The 19,162-nt window shown below is 34.6% G+C and overlaps 1 protein-coding gene across 4 annotated transcripts in view; it reads right to left on the minus strand.

Annotated features, from left to right (window-relative positions):
* TAOK3 (TAO kinase 3) overlaps positions 1 to 19,162 on the minus strand; it is a 184,201-nt gene that overhangs the window by 154,170 nt on the left and 10,869 nt on the right. The gene's annotated exons all lie outside the window — the stretch shown is intronic.

Genomic DNA, 19,162 nt, shown 5'->3' on the forward strand with positions numbered 1-19,162 from the left:
AATGCAAAAGCTAGAATAGCTAAACAATCTTGAAAAACAATAAATATCAGGAATCACCCAATACTGTAATATTGCTTAGAATATAGCAGTAACCAAGATAGGTTGGTACTGGTGGAGAGACACAAAGGTCAATTGAGCGGAATGGAACACCTAGAAACAGATTCACAAATAGATCCAACTGATTTTTGACAAAGTGCCACAGTAGTTCAATGGAGGAAGGACACTCTTTCAACAAATGGTGCCGGAGTAACTGAAGATCCATAGGCTAAAAATAAACCTTGACCTAAACCTCATACCTTATACAAAAATTAACTCAAATAGATTATGAATTTAAATGTAAACATAAAACCATAAAATGTTTATGAAAAAAGCACCAGGGAAAATCTATAGGATCTGGTCAAAGGCAAAGAGCTCTTAGACTTGACACCAAAAACATGATCCATAAAAGGAAGAATAGATAAACTGTAGTAAATCAAAACTTAAAACCTCTGCTCTGCAAAAAAGTATGAAAAGACAAGATATAGATTGAGAAGAAATATCTGAAAACCACATACCTGACTAGTAGGTAAAAAATATTAGAACTCTCAAAACTCAACAGTAAAAAGAACAAAAACAAGCCCCCCAAAAAAAATCTCAGTAGAAAAAGGCAAAGACAAATACTAATTTCACTGAAGAAGATATACAAATAACAAATAAGTACATGAAAAGATGTTCAACCTCATTAGCCATTAGGGAAATGCTAATGAAAACCACAATGAGCTACTACTACAAACCAATCGACTTGGCTAAAATAAAAAATAGTATTGACATAACCAAAGGATGTTATGGATATGGAGAAACTGGATCTCTGCTATACTGCTCTGCTATATATAAAATGGTACAGCTCTCTGGGAAATAGTGTGGCACTTTCTTATAACACTAAACATGCAATTACCACATGACCCAGCAATTACATTTCTGGGCATTTATCCCAGAGTAATGGAAATTTATGTTCACATAAAAACCTATACACAAATGTTCATAGCAACTATTATTTGTAAGAGCTGAAAACTGGAAAACAACTCAGATGTCCTTCAATGGATGAATGATTAAAGAAGTTGTAGTATATCCATACCATGGAATACTACTTAGCAATAAAAAGGAATGAACTATTGATACATGAAATATCCTGGAAAAATCCCCAGATTCTGCGTTTAAAGGAAAAAAAGGCTAATCCCCAAAGTTATACACTGTATGATCCTATTTTACAACTTTCTTGAAATGACAAAATTACAGAAATGTAGAGCAGATTAGTGGTTGCCACAGGTTAAGGATAGAGACTGCGTAGAAGGGGATGTGAGCAGGTGTGGTGATGAAATTATTTTTCATCTCAACTGTGGTGATAGATATGCAGCCCAAACATGTGAGTGATTGCATAGGTCTAAATACACACACACAAACACTCTCTCACAGAGAGGAAGGGCAGGAAAACTGGGAGACATCTGAATAATATCAATATCCTAGTTGTGCTACTGTACTATAGTCTTTTTAAGATGCTATCATTAGGGAAAACTAAGTAAAAGGGCATATGAAGTATCTCTGTATTATTTCTTACAATCGAGTGTGAATCTATAAAATCTCAAAGTAAAGCTTAATTTAAAAGTTCCATATAGCTCATGTATAGTTATATATTCATTGCTGACTTTCTAAAACATTTATTGAGTTGCTCATCTATGTGAGGCATTAGCTTAAGTGCCAATGGCCTGGAGGTAGGGAGAAAGAAGGGTGGGCAATCTATAGAGGTATTGAGACCCCACCTTCACTGATGTCACAATTGTTATTATATAAATATTTTCATTGTAATTTTTTTTAATGTGTCTCCACTAGCAGAGGGCAGAGATTGTTTTAATTACCACTCTATCTCCAGTGTCAAAACAGTCAAAACAGAATATAATAACTATTCACCTGATGAATGAATGATTAAATGAATGAAAACAATAGAAAAGGTGGTAAACACCATCAAATGGTTAGAATACAGTATAAAAAATAGTGATATGCTGAAAAGTGCTTATGAAAGCAGAGGAAGGAATAACTAGCACTGTCTGGGTGGTCTGGGGGAAAACTTCAAAGATGTGATCTTTTAGCACACTTTTATAAGATGAGATGGGCAAGAGGAGAAAAACCATTCCAAGCAGAGGGAATGGGGCATTCAAAAGCTCAGTGGTATAAGAAAAGTACAGGATTTCCTGGGGCCAGCAGTTCGTTGTACTTGAGTTTACAGTTCTCTAAAGAGGAAGGCAGTGGGTGAAGCTAGAATTATGGATTTGACACTAAGGCAAATAGTGCTTTCATATGAGCAATGTGGTGATACTAGTTTTTGAAGCCAGTAAATGATGATCAGATTTTTCTTTTAGAAAGTTAACTCTGATGGCAGTGAGGGAGATGCATAGGAGGGAGGGGAGAGAGAGAGAAGGTGAGAAACCAAGACAAGTACTTGAAATGAATGAAAATTCTCAATTCTTCATTACCAATTTCCCAGAAAACTCAATTCCCCAAAGTCCTGCATTCATGGAAGTGTTTGTAATTGCTGACCTTAATGGGTTATAACGTTGTTATCTTTAAATCTATGTAATGAATCATATCACAAGGCTGTGAAGTAAAGACATTTATTGAATTGGTCTTTTCTGCAGATTCTTCCAATAGAAGCATGCTATTTTAGTTTCTATTTTGAAATTTCCCATTTACCAATTTTTAAAAATTTGAAATAAATTATTTTTATATTTAACAAAATTTTGCATGCTATTATTTTGACCTCAATATGACTATCTTAACAGCAAGTTATAGCTTCAGTAAATAAAATATTGATCTTTGGAGAGACTTAATTATAAATCTTAATTAAAGAGAGTAACTATAAGTACTTTCCACACGTTTCTGTGTGTATATACATATAGTACTTGTTTATGATAAAACGTCAGTACAATTGAATGGCATCTTTCTAATGTGATGATAACATGGCTGAACCACCCCACCCTCCTTCTCGCCCCGCAAAAAGAAAACTCTCTGCCAGGTTGGAAAGGGAAGAGCAAAGGGGTTAAATATAATTCCTTCAGGTATAATGAGATGACTTTATACCCCCTGCTTTCTTTCTTTTTTTTTTTTTTTTAATTTTTATTAGTTGGAGGCTAATTACTTCACAACATTTCAGTGGGTTTTGTCATACATTGATATGAATCAGCCATAGAGTTACACGTATTCCCCATCCCGATCCCCCCTCCCACCTCCCTCTCCATCCGATTCCTCTGGGTCTTCTCAGTGCACCAGGCCCGAGCACTTGTCTCATGCATCCCACCTGGGCTGGTGATCTGTTTCACCATAGATAATATACATGCTGTTCTTTTGAAATATCCCACCCTCACCTTCTCCCACAGAGTTCAAAAGTCTGTTCTGTATTTCTGTGTCTCCTTTTCTGTTTTGCATATAGGGTTATCGTTACCATCTTTCTAAATTCCATATATATGTGTTAGTATGCTGTAATGTTCTTTATCTTTCTGGCTTACTTCACTCTGTATAATGGGCTCCAGTTTCATCCATCTCATTAGAACTGATTCAAATGAATTCTTTTTAATGGCTGAGTAATATTCCATGGTGTATATGTACCACAGCTTCCTTATCCATTCATCTGCTGATGGGCATCTAGGTTGCTTCCATGTCCTGGCTATTATAAATAGTGCTGCGATGAACATTATATACCCCCTGCTTTCTTTTTCCACTGTGTGACAATTTTAACAGTTCTTTTCTAACAGCAAAGAGAGGAACGTGGATTATGGGAAGAGAATGGTGAGGTGTGCAATTTATTGTAGGTAATCCTTTTCTTTCATTTTACAAGGAATAAAAACTTTTAAAATAGTTTTATATATAAAGCGTCACAGATGAGTATTAAAAGTTATTTTTTATTTTTTTTATTATAGAAAAAGTCACATATAATGAAAAGTTGACAGAACAGTATAATGAACCACCTGAGGCCCAGCTTTAAATTATCAACTCACTGTCCACTCCCCATTATTTTGAAACATAACCTAGATATACCACTTCATCTTTAAACAGTTAAAACTGATTCTCTAAAAGAACTACTTTTAAAAACATAGTAACTATACCATCAGTATAACTAAAATTTAACAATCAACTTCAATGTCATCAAAAATAAGGCCAAATTTTCAAAGTTCCCAGACTGCCACATAATTTTTTTTTCTGCTCTACTGTCTTCTATACGAGACAAAGTTTAGGTCCCCATATTGTGGTTAATTGATCTGTCAAAATTTTATTTTAATGTCAATAATTCAATATGCTGTAGAAATGGAATTTAGAAATTTTAATGAATTTAAATAATTAAATCTTATAAAATGAGTAAATAACCAGATAAAGTCACCGTAGAAGGACAATGTTGATATGCGTGCTACAAATATATGGCTACTAGGTCAAGCTAAAAAAAACTTAAAAAAAAGTGGTGGTGAGGGAGGTTTGATTTCCTTTTTCCCTGTTTTAAAAACACTTCCTTTTTCGGTCAGTTTAAAGTACAAAACTGCCTATAATAACGATCTTAATAAGATTCTTAATAAGGGAATCCACTAAATCATGCTAAGAAAACTCTTTTGTAACCTTTCACTTTCGTGTTTTAACATTTCCCCTGTTTTACTTTGGCCAAATAGTTCCTCCTTCATTTGAAATTAACTTGAAATCATAGGATTTCAGTGTTTGGAGGGATTGTGGCTTCCTCATCTCAGACAGTAGGCAGCTTCAATATTATAATATTGTGTTTCCAGTGAGAAAGCTAGCATGAGAAATCAATCTGCTGACAACTACAGACTACGTTTTAATTTGTTGACAGACAGTGCTATGTAAACATAATCAGTAAAAGTTTTATTAGCACAACATGAAATGACTTTGGATTTTATTCTTTTATAAAGCTAGGTAAAGTTAATATTTCCCCCATGTTGAAAAGATCTTGTTATATAAGTAAGAAACACATTTAGCTCAAGATTTGAAATAATAAAGGTTAGCATCTTACACTCTACAGAAGCCTACAGAAATCAACATAGTAAATGCCATAGACTCTTTAATCAGATGATATTACAAAAAAAGTTATAAACTTGTATACTATCGATAAATTTAAAATGTAACATAAAATACTTGATGTTTGTGTGATACTGTAGCTAGAAACTACTAGGTCATCTGAAGTTTTCATATCAAATTTTAATGGTAATTCCTAGGTTTAAAAAAAGTATACTACGGTCTCTTCCATATCCATTAGTAAATTGTAGAGAGCAGTTCACTATGGTATAAATTAAAAGCAAAAGTTTGTTATGGAAATTCAGGAGTCTCTGTGCACTCCATATATATGACACTTTACATTAAGCCTGGGGCTTAGAATGCCCAGTAAAATAATTAACAACACTTAGTGAGTGTTTGATATGCGTAGGAAACTGCATTAGGTACATTAGCAAACTATAAAATACCAAGTGCCATAATGATACCAAATTAAACCATTAATACATTTGGTTTTAAAAGAAGTGCTTAAAGAAAGTAATTTGAAGATGGAAAAATTTGAGATTTAATGTTTTCTTTTAAACTCAGAGCATCTTTTAAAATTCCCAGGATTTAAACTGTTTCAAGTTCTACAACATAAAAAGAAAAGCCCTGCATGGACTTTGAAAATTTAGAATGTTGACAATGAACTGACTTCTAATCCTGTTTATTTTTATTATTTATATTGATGTCACTCATTTTCTCCCAGAGTTCCTCATGTACTAGTGGCACTTTATCCTGTGTACATTCCAACATTTTCTGATTTACCAAAATAAAAAAATTCAAGTTCTTGATTCTTTTAAAACAAAGTAAATGAAGGTATCAAAGCAAATATAATTCACTAGATTGCGTTACGGCAATTATAGAGTTGAACTGTTCAGTCATTATATAAAAGTACAGGTGTAAATCTCTGTTAATGTACAGAACAGATGGAATATCACATTCTAACCTAACCAGCCATCTTACCTGCCTCACAAGGGAGAAGCAGTGTTCACATCAACAATACCTATTCATATTTGACAATGATGGAAATATCTAAGAAATGTGCTATCAGCACTATCGCTTTTCAATATGTTCAATAACATGAAAGATACGTGGCAATTAGAACTTTCCGATCTCACAGTCCTGTTTGTTTTGTTTTTGTTTTTATCGCTTGCGTACGTCTCTCCCTCTCTTTCTTTCCCTCTTTTTTCTCTTTTCCTACTCTCCTAATGCATATTGGAAATAACGGAGAAAACTTAGTCAAAAATAAATTTATTAATAAGGCTCCTTCTTAACTGTAAAATAAGTCATGATCAGTTAATAACATCTTAATAATACTATAAATAGTTCTGTGGCCTTTAAAATGATAACAATAATTTACTGTCCCATACTTAACACTAGTTCTCTTTCTGTCATGCTTTTTTAGTCTGGAGCCCCATGCTGTATTTATACTTCAGTTTTTAATTCAATGAATCATATGTCCTCTACTTAACTTTCTCCTGTTGTTAATACCCATGCACCCGTTCACCTTGTCAGGGATAGTTAGAATTCAATTTGTTCTTCTAAGAAGAACAAATCCAGTTTAGGATCACTTAAATCTTGTAAGCTAAGTTTACTCAAACTCCTAGTCATTAAATACAATGTTAAAAACCAAGGACTTCCTAGTGGTCCAGTGGCTAAGACTCCACACTCCCAATGCAAGGGGCCTAGGTTCGATCCCTGGTCAGCAAGCTAGATCCTACATGCTGCAACTAAGACCAAGAGCAGCCAAATAAATCAATTATTAATTAAAAAAAAAAAAGCAACCAGGCCTACTGAATCATATCTACTCTTTGGAAGGAGCTTCAAAATTGTATTCAGATTTACTATTGTGATATAAATTTGAAGTACAATTTTAAGATGAGAATGAAGACGTGTTTTTTAGGGTCAGACGATGAAAAAAATTTAAAATAATACAAAGAGAATAGATTAAATTGAGGAGGCTGAAATATAGCCTTTACATAATGGACAAGATATCAAAGGACTATAGTAATTGGTTCTTTTGAATAAATCCAGATTCTCTCCCCTGTTAATGATGATCCTAAAGGACCCATAACCAAGAGGTTTAAATGTAAAACTTGAACGAAACATCCAGAATAGGTGGGAATATGAGAGGAAGGAAGACTGGTGACAGTCTAAGGGAAGAAGCGGAGCTAGAGATCCTCTGGAACAGATGAAGGCCAAGGAAACAGCCATGTGTTTAAGGAGATATGTATGTATCCCTTGAAACCCTTGTTGGCTGGTAGAACTGTCAGAACACTACTAGCTCATGTTTCTGGATGGAGAAGATGGGAAACATTCTTAAACAACAGTAGGCTGGCTTGGTTGAGACATATAGTATGATAATACTATTCACTCTTCCTATCTGAAAAAAATAAGTAAATCATATTTTGAAAAGTAATTTCTTATCTATCTGCTGTAGAATTTCCTATGATTGGAAAAAAACCTAGAGTTGTAGTGGAGATAGAATAACTGAGGAACTATCCAGAACAAATTGAAGAATAAAAACTAAAAAGAAATAACCCATCGTGAGTAGCCATCTAATAAGGATGGCTTGAAAATGAGGTAGAAGAACTATATTTAGATGCAGAAAGATGAGTATTTGTTAATATGGTATAGAGATACACTATGAAAGCCTTTCTTTTTTAAAGCAGCCTTAAAATAATACATACAGTATAATATTCCAAATTACTATTTTTAAATAACTGAAAAAAGTCTGAGAGGTTATATGTAAAAAATATTTGGGTATAGAAGATAACTTATTTTCTTCTAATTACTCTGTTTTCTATTTATTAAAATAAAAAGCATATGTAACTTATTTGTTAAAATATATATAAGAAAAGTTATATTGGGTCAAAGATTTCCCATTATTTTGTGTGGAAAAGGAGAAAAAGTTGAGAATAAAGGAGATCTTAGTTTACATATCCACACATTTACCAACAAGTCTTCTTGCTGGGAACTCTGAAATTCAGGAGTAATAAGGAACTGATTTTATAACATTACAGGGAATTTATAATTTCAGAGTGATATAAATTCATTATTATTATTTAACTAAATTCACTAAATTTAGTTAAGTAATAATCAGTACTTTACTAAATCATTATTTATTAAATATTTGAGTAAATATTTATATTTAACTAAATGTTAACTTAGTTATTAAGTAAATAAATATTTATTATTTAACTAAATATTAATAAATAATTATGCAGATTAAAATGTTTCCACAGTACCTGCTACACTACAGAATGGAAGCAACAAATATCTAGTCTGTGGAACATACAATAATATTGGTTTTAGGTATCTTTCAGAGAATAAAACATTTATATAAAAGAATTCAAACCAAGGATTATGATCTAATCTTTAAACAAAATACCTTATTTGGGTTCCAACTATTACTAGTGCTTAAAATATGCAGTTTGAATAATAATCAGAAAAATGGACTCCACAGGCCTAACTGGTAGTCTATATATTATATTAGATCATGGAACTATGCTTCAGGAACAAAAATCTATTTAAAATCACAGGCAAAGGCATGCTCAATACACAGGCAAAGGTATGCTCAAAAAACATTTATATAGGATAGAAATTCAGAATCTAATCTTTCTATATAATAATTCAAGGTATTTTCTAATTTTAACTAGTCGACCTAGCACTACTAATAAGCAATAATACTAAAAATTCTACATTGAGGCCATTCAATGTACACTTGCTTCCTCAGTTTTTCTCCATTTCAATTTAAAATTCTTCATCCTTCAGGCTTTCTATTTCAGGTTAAAATATCTCTTCCCATCACCACCCAAGAAACGGCCTCATAATTTTGTAGCCTACTACCTTCTCATTTCATTAATTCACTTTTCTCCATTTTCTTAAATCTTTCATTGCTTTTTATATACTCTTTTTGGCCTACAATATGCTCAAGGTATCATTTATTGAGGGGAGAGGAGGGAACTTGCCCTGACAGGAAGACACCCTGGGGCTAACAAACTCACCAGCTCCTAATCTCCTCATCTCCAAACCCAAAAGGATCCTTCTCAGGTGGATCCTTTCGTGACATTCATGCAGTGTCTCCCTACAAGGCTCTCATTTCCTGGTACATATGGCGCTTTGCTCTAATGGTTTCTTTCCAACCATCTCTGCTGATTTGTCCTCCTCTTACCTCTTAACATGGGCTTCCCTGGTAGCTCAGACGGTAAAGCGTCTGCCTACAATATGCGAGACCCGGGTTTGATCCCTGGGTCAGGAAGAGCCCCTGGAGAAGGAAATGGCAACCCACTCTAGTATTCTTACCTGGAAAATCCCATGGACTGAGGATCCTGGTAGGCTACAGTCCACGGGGTCACAGAGTCGGACATGACTGAGCGACTTCACTTTCACTTTACCTCTTAACACAGCATCTGTACTGGGCCTCTTCTCTCCTCTCTATACTTTCTCTTATTTATCTGATATGCTTTCAGCTCTCTCCCCCAAGCTGTGATGCCCTCAATGAATCTCTTTACAGACTGATTTTCATCTTTCCCTGGAGGCTGTCCTAATTCCAGAACCTCATTCCCAGTCCAAGTTCGCATCCCCAATCTCTTTCTTCTGTTAAGGCATTCTAGGAACTCTTGATGGGGTAGTCTTTCAAAGGCTCTGATTGCATCAGTCTCTAATCAAACACTGTAAATGGCTCTCCAACGTCTAGTATTTAAAATTCGAACCTCTTGGTATGTGATTCGAGGGCCTTTGATCTGAGGGACAGAATACTATCCCTAAGTATTCTATACTTTATTCACAATGTCTGAACTGGGCTAAAAAAAAATACATTGATTATATCCTACCACACCTGCTGAATAAGTTACTAAGTATTTAAACTCAGCTCAGATTATCTCCAAATTACCCCCATCTACCTGGTACAGAAGTAATTTCTTCATTCTTCATGTGTAGAAAGTACTTAACAACTTTTTGTAGCACTGATGTCATTCTGTCTTGCTTTGAAAGGACATGGACATTTCTTAATTTCATTAACTGAATACGACCAGCAGTAGGAATCTTATTTACTTGTCCTCCATAGTGTCTTGAATGTAGTAGGCAGTTTAGATTATATTCATTTAGAATGAGAGACTACTCCAGGATCTGAGCTAAAGTTTGTCTCTGCCTTATTTCTGAAGAAAAGATCTGGGAAACAAGTAAGCTAAATAAACAATGGGGTGTGTGTGTGTGTCTTGGGCTGGTGTGTGTGTGTGTGTGTGTGTGTGTGTGTGTGTGTGTGTGTCTTGGGCTGGTATTTAATAAAGGAGTTAAAATGCTTTAATTTGAATTATTTTACAAAAATAAGCAATTCTACTCCTAGGCCTATACCCAAGAGAATTGAAAACATAAGTTCACACAAAAATTTGTACATGAATGTTCATAGCAACATTATTCATAAAGCCAAAAAGTGGAAACAACTCAAATGTTCATCAACTGAAGAATGAACAAACAAAATGTGGAATGCCCACACAATGGAATAGAATTAAGCCATAAAAAGGAATAAGTACTGATATATGCAACATGGATGATGCCTGAAAACATTATGCTGGAGAAGCCAGACCCAAAAGGCCATATACTATATGATTCCATTTATATGAAATATCTAGAACTGGTAAACCCACAGAGACAGAAGGTAAGTTAGTGGTTGCCAGGGGATGGAGGTAATTGAGAGTAACAGGGTTTCTTTTTGGTGTGATGAAAATGTTCTGGAATTTCGACAGTGGTGATGGTTGCACAATATCATGAATATACTAAAACCCTGAATTGTACACTTTAAAATGATGAATTTTATGTAAATTTTAGCTTAACTTTAAAAAAAAAAGAAAAGATAGTTTTGAGTTTGGTCTCCTGAATAACTTGATTTGGATTTGTGGTATAATTGAAAAGAAGTCTGACCTTTGAGTCAGCAAATCTAGGTTTAAGTTACTTCTGCCACTAACCAGCTGTGTGATCTTAAGAACATTACTTAACATCTCTAAGCCTCAACAGCATCATATATAAAGTGAGAATTATTAATGCCTCACAAACCTGTGAGACTCATGAAATAATATCAACTATAAAGCCTTTCATATAAACTGAAAAAACTTTCATATAAAGCCTTTCATATAAACTGAAAAACCTTATTGTCATTTTGTATACTTAAAAATGATTTTTTAAAATAGTAAGCTGTATTGAATAGTCCATAACTTCAACTTTTATCACTGGCACATTATCTAACCAGCTTTTATTGTCAAATATGAATGGCATCCTGGACTTGTAGCAGTTATCCTGTGGGCACTAGTAGTACAGCATGTTACAAACTTATTTAATTCTAATCTTCACAGTGAAAGGTATAGAATGATGGTTATGACCAGAGACACAGAACTGAGTTTTAGTCCAGGTTCTTCCACTGACCTTGAGCAAAGACCTAACTTCTTTGACCATCAGTGTACTATAAAGTATGTGTCTGTGTGAGTGTGCATGTGTGTGTGTGTGCGAGAGAGACCTACTTAGTAAAGGAGTATAGGATTCATTGAGATATTTGATATGTAAGGCACATATTACAGTATCTGGTACCTAGCAAGCAATCAATAATCAGTAGTTGTTATTATTATTTCCATTTTGTGGAGTAATAGGTTTAAATAACTGGTTTAAGTTAACAAGTCTGAAGCATAACCAGGAATAAAAAATAGATATTTTGCTCACACTACTTCAGGTAATCAGGATAGGGCATGATTCAGTATGTTTCCTATGTGTTAAACAGCATCATATGGAGCACTCTAGTACTGCATTAGCCAAATAGCTTAACTTTTTGCCCATCGGTTAAAGAAAAGACATAATCCTATTCAGCACTAGCACAAGGTCTGACACAAATAGATACTCAGTAAATATTTACTGAATAAGCAAATGAATAAAGAGTGTTATTATTGGCTGTATTTACAACCAAACATCAACACAAAATCCAAAGCAATGACATTTCCAAATACTCATACTTTTACATATATAAAACATTTTCTATTTTAAAAGTTTTCATTTGTATTTTGAAAGTTCTCATTTCAGTATCCTACTTGTTCTTTGACATTAATACAAAAGAAGGCACATATTTTTCTTTAAAAAGTAGGAATGTAAACTGATGCAGCCACTGTGGAAATCAGTGTAGAGGTTCCTCAAAAATTTAAAGACAGGGACTTCCTGTTCCAATTGCTGGGACTCCAGGCTCCCAGTGCAGGGGGCCAGGGTTCAATCCCTGGTCAGGAAACTAGATGCCACATGCCACAACTAAGAATCCTGTATGCCACAACTAAAGATTCTACATGCCACAACTAAGAGATTGAATGCTGAAACGAAGATCCCACCATGCTGCAACTCAGGCCTGGAGGAGCCAAATAAATAAATTAAAAAAGTTAAAGACAGAACTACCAAATAATCCAGCCATTCTACTTCTGGGTCTATATCCAAAGGAAAGTATAAAATACAATTTTATTCATCCATAAAAAGAAATAAATCTTGCCACTTGTAACAACATGGATGGACCTTGAGGACACTATGGTAAGTGAAATAAGTCAGACAGAGAAAAAAAAATACTAGATGATCTCTCTTATGCATGGAATCTAAAAAAAAAAAAAAATTCACGCATATAAGGAACAGATTGGTGGTTTCCAGAGGTGGGGGAAATGGGTGAAGGTGATCAAAAGGTAAAAACTTACAATTAAAAGATACATAAGTTCTGGAGATGTCATGTGCAGCATGGTGATTACAGTTAACAATACTGTACTGTATACTTGAAAGTTGCTAAAAGAGTAAATCTTAAAATCTCTCTCCCAATGGAAAAAAAATTATAACTGAAAAGTGATAGTGTGTGTGTATGTGTGTGTGTGTGTGTGCATGCATGTAATGAGAACTCTTTAGGATTTACTCTCTTAGAAACTACCATATACAACATATAGCAATGTTGATTATATTTATCATGTTACATTATATACCTTGATTGATGTTAACTAAATTTACAATGGTAGTCACTTCACAATATATACATATATCAAAGCATTACATGTATACTTTAGACTAATACACTTTTATGTCAATTATATCTCAAAAAAATTGGAAAAATAATAAAGGGGAAAACAAAAAGTTTTCATTTGGGGGGTCCTAAATGCTCTCTGGCATCAATACAAAGGAAGGAATTTACTATTTCAAACAATAGGAGACTGAGAATGAAAGCAAGATATTCAACTGAAGTAACAAGTATTCTTATGTTTCAAATTCTGAATATATAGTTTAGTCTTCCCTAATAGAATTCTGATAGTTTCCTAAGAGCAGGAATCATATGCAATTAATTTCAGTATACCTTTACAGAGCCTAACCTTACACATAGCAGGCACTTAATTACAATACATTTAAACAGCTGGGTAAGAATATTTCTTGGCTATATAAAATGTATTGATCATATTTAACCTATTCTGCAAAACACTGAAGGTTAATATCAGGACTAAAACTCTCCATGTGAGGCTGGCTATATCATTTTAAGAAAGAAAACCATACAGATACACACACACATAGTTTCTCATAAAGAAATGTAAACATGTCAAACTATAACCAGTTTATAAAACTGTCTTCATTTGCCTTGCATATTTCTATAAATGAAGTGACAGATCTGCACCAAGCTGGAAAACTATTCAGGTCCCCTCGATATTACTAGGATTGCTGACTTGACTTAAGACCGGTATGATGAAATAGATTTACTACTTTGTTTTCTTTTCCTTCAAGTCATAGTTAGGTACCTCAGCATTATGCTAGGAATGGTGAAAGATTTAATTGTAAGATATTGTCCTTGTACTCAAAATACTGACATCATTAGTGAAGATGAGACAACGGACAATGTAAAATGCTATGCATATTTTCGTTCACTGGATTGCTAATTTAAAAATCACCTGGGAAAGACAAACATCATATGGTTTCACTTATATGTGGAATGTAAAAAAGAAAAGAATGATACTAATGAATTTATACACAAAACAGAAATAGACCCACAGACACAGAAAACAAATGTACTGTTACCAAAGGGGAAAGGGGACAAGAAGGGATAGATTAGGAGTTTGGGATTAAAATATACACACTACTACATATAATGTAAATAACCAACAAGGACCTACTATATGGCACAGGGAACTATACTCAATATTTTATAATAATCTATGAGGGGGAAAAAATCTAAAGAAACAGATATATATGTTTGTATGATGGAATCAATTTGCTATACACCTGAAACTAATACAACACTGTAAATCACCTATGCTTCAATTTTAAAAAATCACCTGGGAGTTTGCAGCAAAACGGTAAGAATTGAATAGGAAAAGTTTCAAACAGGAAGTAAATTTTACACAGGGTCTTGAAGAAAAGGTAAAATCTGACGAGGCAGAGAAGGGAGGAGGGCTTTTTGAGCGAAATAAATAGTAACAGAGGCTCAACACTTGAATCAGCACAACGTTCGAGAGAGACTGACTTCAGTGGCAGAAAGAACGGACCAAGGAACATAGGAAATGAAGTTGGATGAGTAGTATGGGACAGATTAGACAGGGCGTCAAAGGTCAGGCAGAAGAGGTTAGACTTAACGTGGTGGATAACAGGGAACCAATGAAGCTTTCCAGTAAGGGGCGAGGTGTGCTGAAAGCAGTAGCATTTAAAGAAGGTTAATCAGGATGAGCTGGAAAAAAGAGGGAAGTGAAGGAAGGCAATTGTGGTAATCCAGGAATTAGGTGATAAGGGTATGAGTAGGGTAGGTGCACACAGAGTGTTTCTTAGTGGCAGTGTGATGGGCCTTCAAACTGTAAAATTGGGAGGGGTACCAGAAAAACAAGGATGAGGCACAGACTAACCGAGGGACTGGCTACCAGGTAGTCGGACCACAGATTAAAACCTGGACATCTCAAACACTAGAAATACTTCCACAAGGCCTAAAGGTTTTTCAAGTACTCTATAAGTAGTTCCAGAGAAGGCAATGGTACCCCACTCCAGTACTCTCGCCTGGAAAATGCCATGGACGGAGGAGCCTGGTAGGCTGCAGTCCATGGGGTCACAGAGAGTTGGACACGACTGAAGCGACTTAGCAGCAGCATAAGTAGTTCCATTGTTTTGTTTAGTAAATTTACTGAAGGTGCTCCCTAATTTCATAACTGTTTTGTTAACACAGCCCCATGAAAATCTGTTTAGGTAAAAATTCACTTGTTTTCAACACATATTTCAATACAAAGTTAGTTAACCTGTCACAGGATATTACCTCCCAGAGAATAACATGGTGAAAAGAGAAAAACATTCTTCTTTACATTCAAGTGTATGTTCTTTACTGTCTGGTTCTAGTCCCCCTCTGCCTGAAACAAAAACCAAAAAAACACATCCCTTGAAAACCCAACCTGGCTCCCCCCCCAGCCCCCAGCTGATCTAAAATCTCAAAACATAGTCCTGACTTTAACCTGGTAGTGAGCCAGTCCGAAAAAACCCAACAAACTCTCGTGAGAAAATGAATTAAGAAATCAACACTTTGCCATGTTGCTTTCCTGAGTTGTGCTATCAAATTTGGAAGAAATTCTCAGAAGTGAAAAACAAGGAGAAAAACGTTACTAAAGCCAAATTTAGCAGGTTCATTTTTTTTTTTTTTACTAAATATTTAAGTCTACAGTCAACTCTTCCCTGCTTCCACTCTCCTTAGAAAGAGTAGTAAATACAGAAATGGCATAAAGAAGATTTACAGATATCATTCACACACTCCACAGTTTTTTTGGGTTCTTCTATTACTGCAACACTGACCCTGCTATCTGTACACTGTTGCACGCACTGTTTCATACCTCCTTTCAAGATCATTTTCTGGTAGAGCTGTGAATAAGACTTGAAACATTCCCAAACAGCAAAAATAACCCTATCTGCTATCATTCACTGAACTCTTCCTTTACGATGTGTAACCAAACTTGTGCTTTAATACACAACCTTGTTTAATCCTCATAGCAATATTGCAAGGTAGGTACTACGATTATGCCTATTTCACCAGTGAAGAAACCGAGGCTTTGGGAGTTCAGGGAATTATACAAGGTCACAAACCTAGTGACCTAGTAAGTGGCAGACGTGTTCATCTGACATGTTCTTGTGAATTGTTAGAATACACTGCCAATCCTATATATATGTGAGTGAAACCAAAAGTGAGAGATAAGGAAGGGTGGCTTGCTATTCGCAGAGTCAAAGGGTTTGGGAGGAGCATCAAAGATACAAATGGAGAGATTTCCAGACTCTAACCTTTCCTTACACTATTCCTGGAGGAGAGTGAGACACTGCTATGAAAACGGAGTGAACTGTCTCCTGTGGTAGGAGGACACATAATACATGACTGTTTCATGGTATTGACAGAATCTCAACATCTTAATTTGATTCACATTAAAAAAAAATGCTACTTAGATAGGCCAGGTCAAGACAAATTAGGCTGATTGGTGACATCAAAATGCTTTAAAAGATATTTTTTAATAGAATTAAATAGACCTATTAAATTAAATTTAATAGACCTGAGCAACCTATGTAACTCCTACCAATGACCCTGAAATAGAAACTAGCTTTTTAAAGCTACTTCTCAGTACAATATATATATTCATAAGAAAACATTTTTAAAAATAACTCTCCTCCTTATGCATCTGGGCAGAGATGTCATATTTCCTCCATAAAGCTTCCTTTTATGTTGCAACACTAAGAATCTCAATTTCAGGCTGAACTAGAACAACTGAGAACTGCAAACTCCTTCACAGGATATGATTATTTTTAATAGTTTTTATATAAATTATCTAAATACTATTTTATATAAATTGTCTAAAACTTTACATTTTAACTCTGCAGTACTCTTCAGTAGAGGGTAAAGCAGTTAAAGTTTCAAGTTCTGTTTCCCCTCACCCCTCTCTTTTTTTTTCTGCTAACACATGGTCTTTCACAAAAGAGTCAGTGTGATCTCTGCCAACTGAAGATAACAGATATAACTGTGGTAAACTCAAGAAGATGAAGCATATGTCAAGTAATTCAGAAGTTTAAAACTTGTCACCTGTGTGTGAAACCAGCAAACAGTTATAAATGGTTAAATAAACATGTACAAATTAGTAGGATGCAATTAGTAACTACCACTTTTCCCTCCAATGAGTGGTGTCTGGGCAGGCAGCCATAACAATCTGCAATAATCAATCACTACTGTGAAGCCCCAGCAACTTCCTCTGCCCCACCCCCATCCAACCTCTGACTGGGATACTTCTGGACTGCTAAAAGAATGCTCAGACAATCACAAAAGTCCTCCTTATCAGTGAACACTGAAATTTACCTAATTTGCTCTTTCAGGTTTTTAACATTCATAAATATTAAGAAAAAAATGCTATATGATATTTCAAAAATCATTTGAAGGTTTTGATTTCCTTTTTATAAGTTAGAAAGAATAGTGTCCCCAAATCAGTAATATCCACTGCAATGCTTCTTGAATGAAAATGTATCCTATGCATCTGACTCATTGGAAAAGACCCTGATGCTTGGAAAGACTATAGGCAAAAAGAGAAGAGGGCAGCAGAGGATGAGATGGTTGGATGGCATCACTGACTCAGTGGACATGGATTTAAGCAAACTCTGGGAGACAGTGAAGGACAGGGAAGCCTGGCATGCCTTCATTCAACAGGGTCACAAAGAGTTGGAAACGACTTAGCGACAGAACAACAACAATCCTATGCACCATCGTAAGACTTTACAGATAAAGACTTTACATAAAATACCAGGGGTTTAGAAGTCAGGGTTATACACATTTCATTTAAACTATGTTCCAAGAGTCTAGTAAATTTGGGAAAAACTGTTAAGGTAGCTTTCCTGGTTTATAAAATATTATGCACGACATACAAAGTATGAGATATTAAAAAATTATCCACTTGTCTACTTCATCTAATTTCACCTCATGGACTGGAGCAGTCCCATAAATTATTACCTCATGCCTAAGATATTTTATTTTTATACTTTAATAAGGAAACTATCCTTACTACTAAAGAAAAAAAATTACAAAACAAAGTAAATGTGATCAAATATTCTGACTTTTCTGTCTCTAAATGTGATATTACATAAAAAAAAAAAAACACCAAAAAACAACTGCTCTGCTTTCTCTCCTTTTATCCCTTTCTGTGAAAGAAGAAAAATGGGAAGTGGCTTGTTATTTTTTAAGATCTCCAGGATAAACAGTGTGCCATTTTAAGTAGCCTAATTTTGAACTGTTGTCTTATAGTAATAATATCATTCATTACCAAAAACTGCATCCATTTAATAAAAATGGCCTTCTATATATTTAAAATTTGTGTTTAAAAAACTCTTCTGACAAGATTTTGATGTTTTATTTGCAGCTTAGTATTTACCTTACTTATCCAGGAGAAAGAAAGGAAAAAATAAAACACTCTGAAAATAATCCCCACTAATAGTTATTTGTAGAATATCAAAATACAAATTAAAATAAATAAAGCATATGAATCCAGTGACTTTTTAGGTTGATTACTCTCAGCTGGACTTTTGAGTTAAGGCCATAAATATTCACATGAAACTCAACAGAGTTTATTAGCTATGTTTAGACACAAACTATATTTATAATAAAACATTACATTTAAAACAAAACACCAAGCTCACTCTAAGTAGATCTTCTCAAATGCATGTCCTACATTCCTCATTCGACATACTAAAGACTTTAAAAATTCTTTACTTAGCTACAGCAATCAGTAAGATTGCCCCAGAGGTGGCTTTCTTTAAAAGGCTGTCTCTTATTCACTTAGGAAAGATAAAACTGAATTCCACTTTAGTTGTAAGAACAAGACCATGCTATCAGCACCTTCATCCTGAGAAAGGAAGTTATTATAGACAGTTTTATAAATGAGGCTTTAAGACAGTACTTCCTGGTCAGACAGTTAACGTCAACAGCATTTTATATAGCTTTACATTTCGACATTTTGGAAAGAACTTTCTGAAAACTTTTCCTGATTCTTTTCCTCCGGTCCCCACAACAGAGGAAAACCAGCTCAAGCTAAACGAACCTTAAGGTAAAATCTATGAAATC

The sequence above is a fragment of the Dama dama genome, chromosome 5 (genome assembly GCF_033118175.1).
Source record: "Dama dama isolate Ldn47 chromosome 5, ASM3311817v1, whole genome shotgun sequence".
NCBI classification, from domain to species: Eukaryota; Metazoa; Chordata; class Mammalia; order Artiodactyla; family Cervidae; genus Dama; species Dama dama.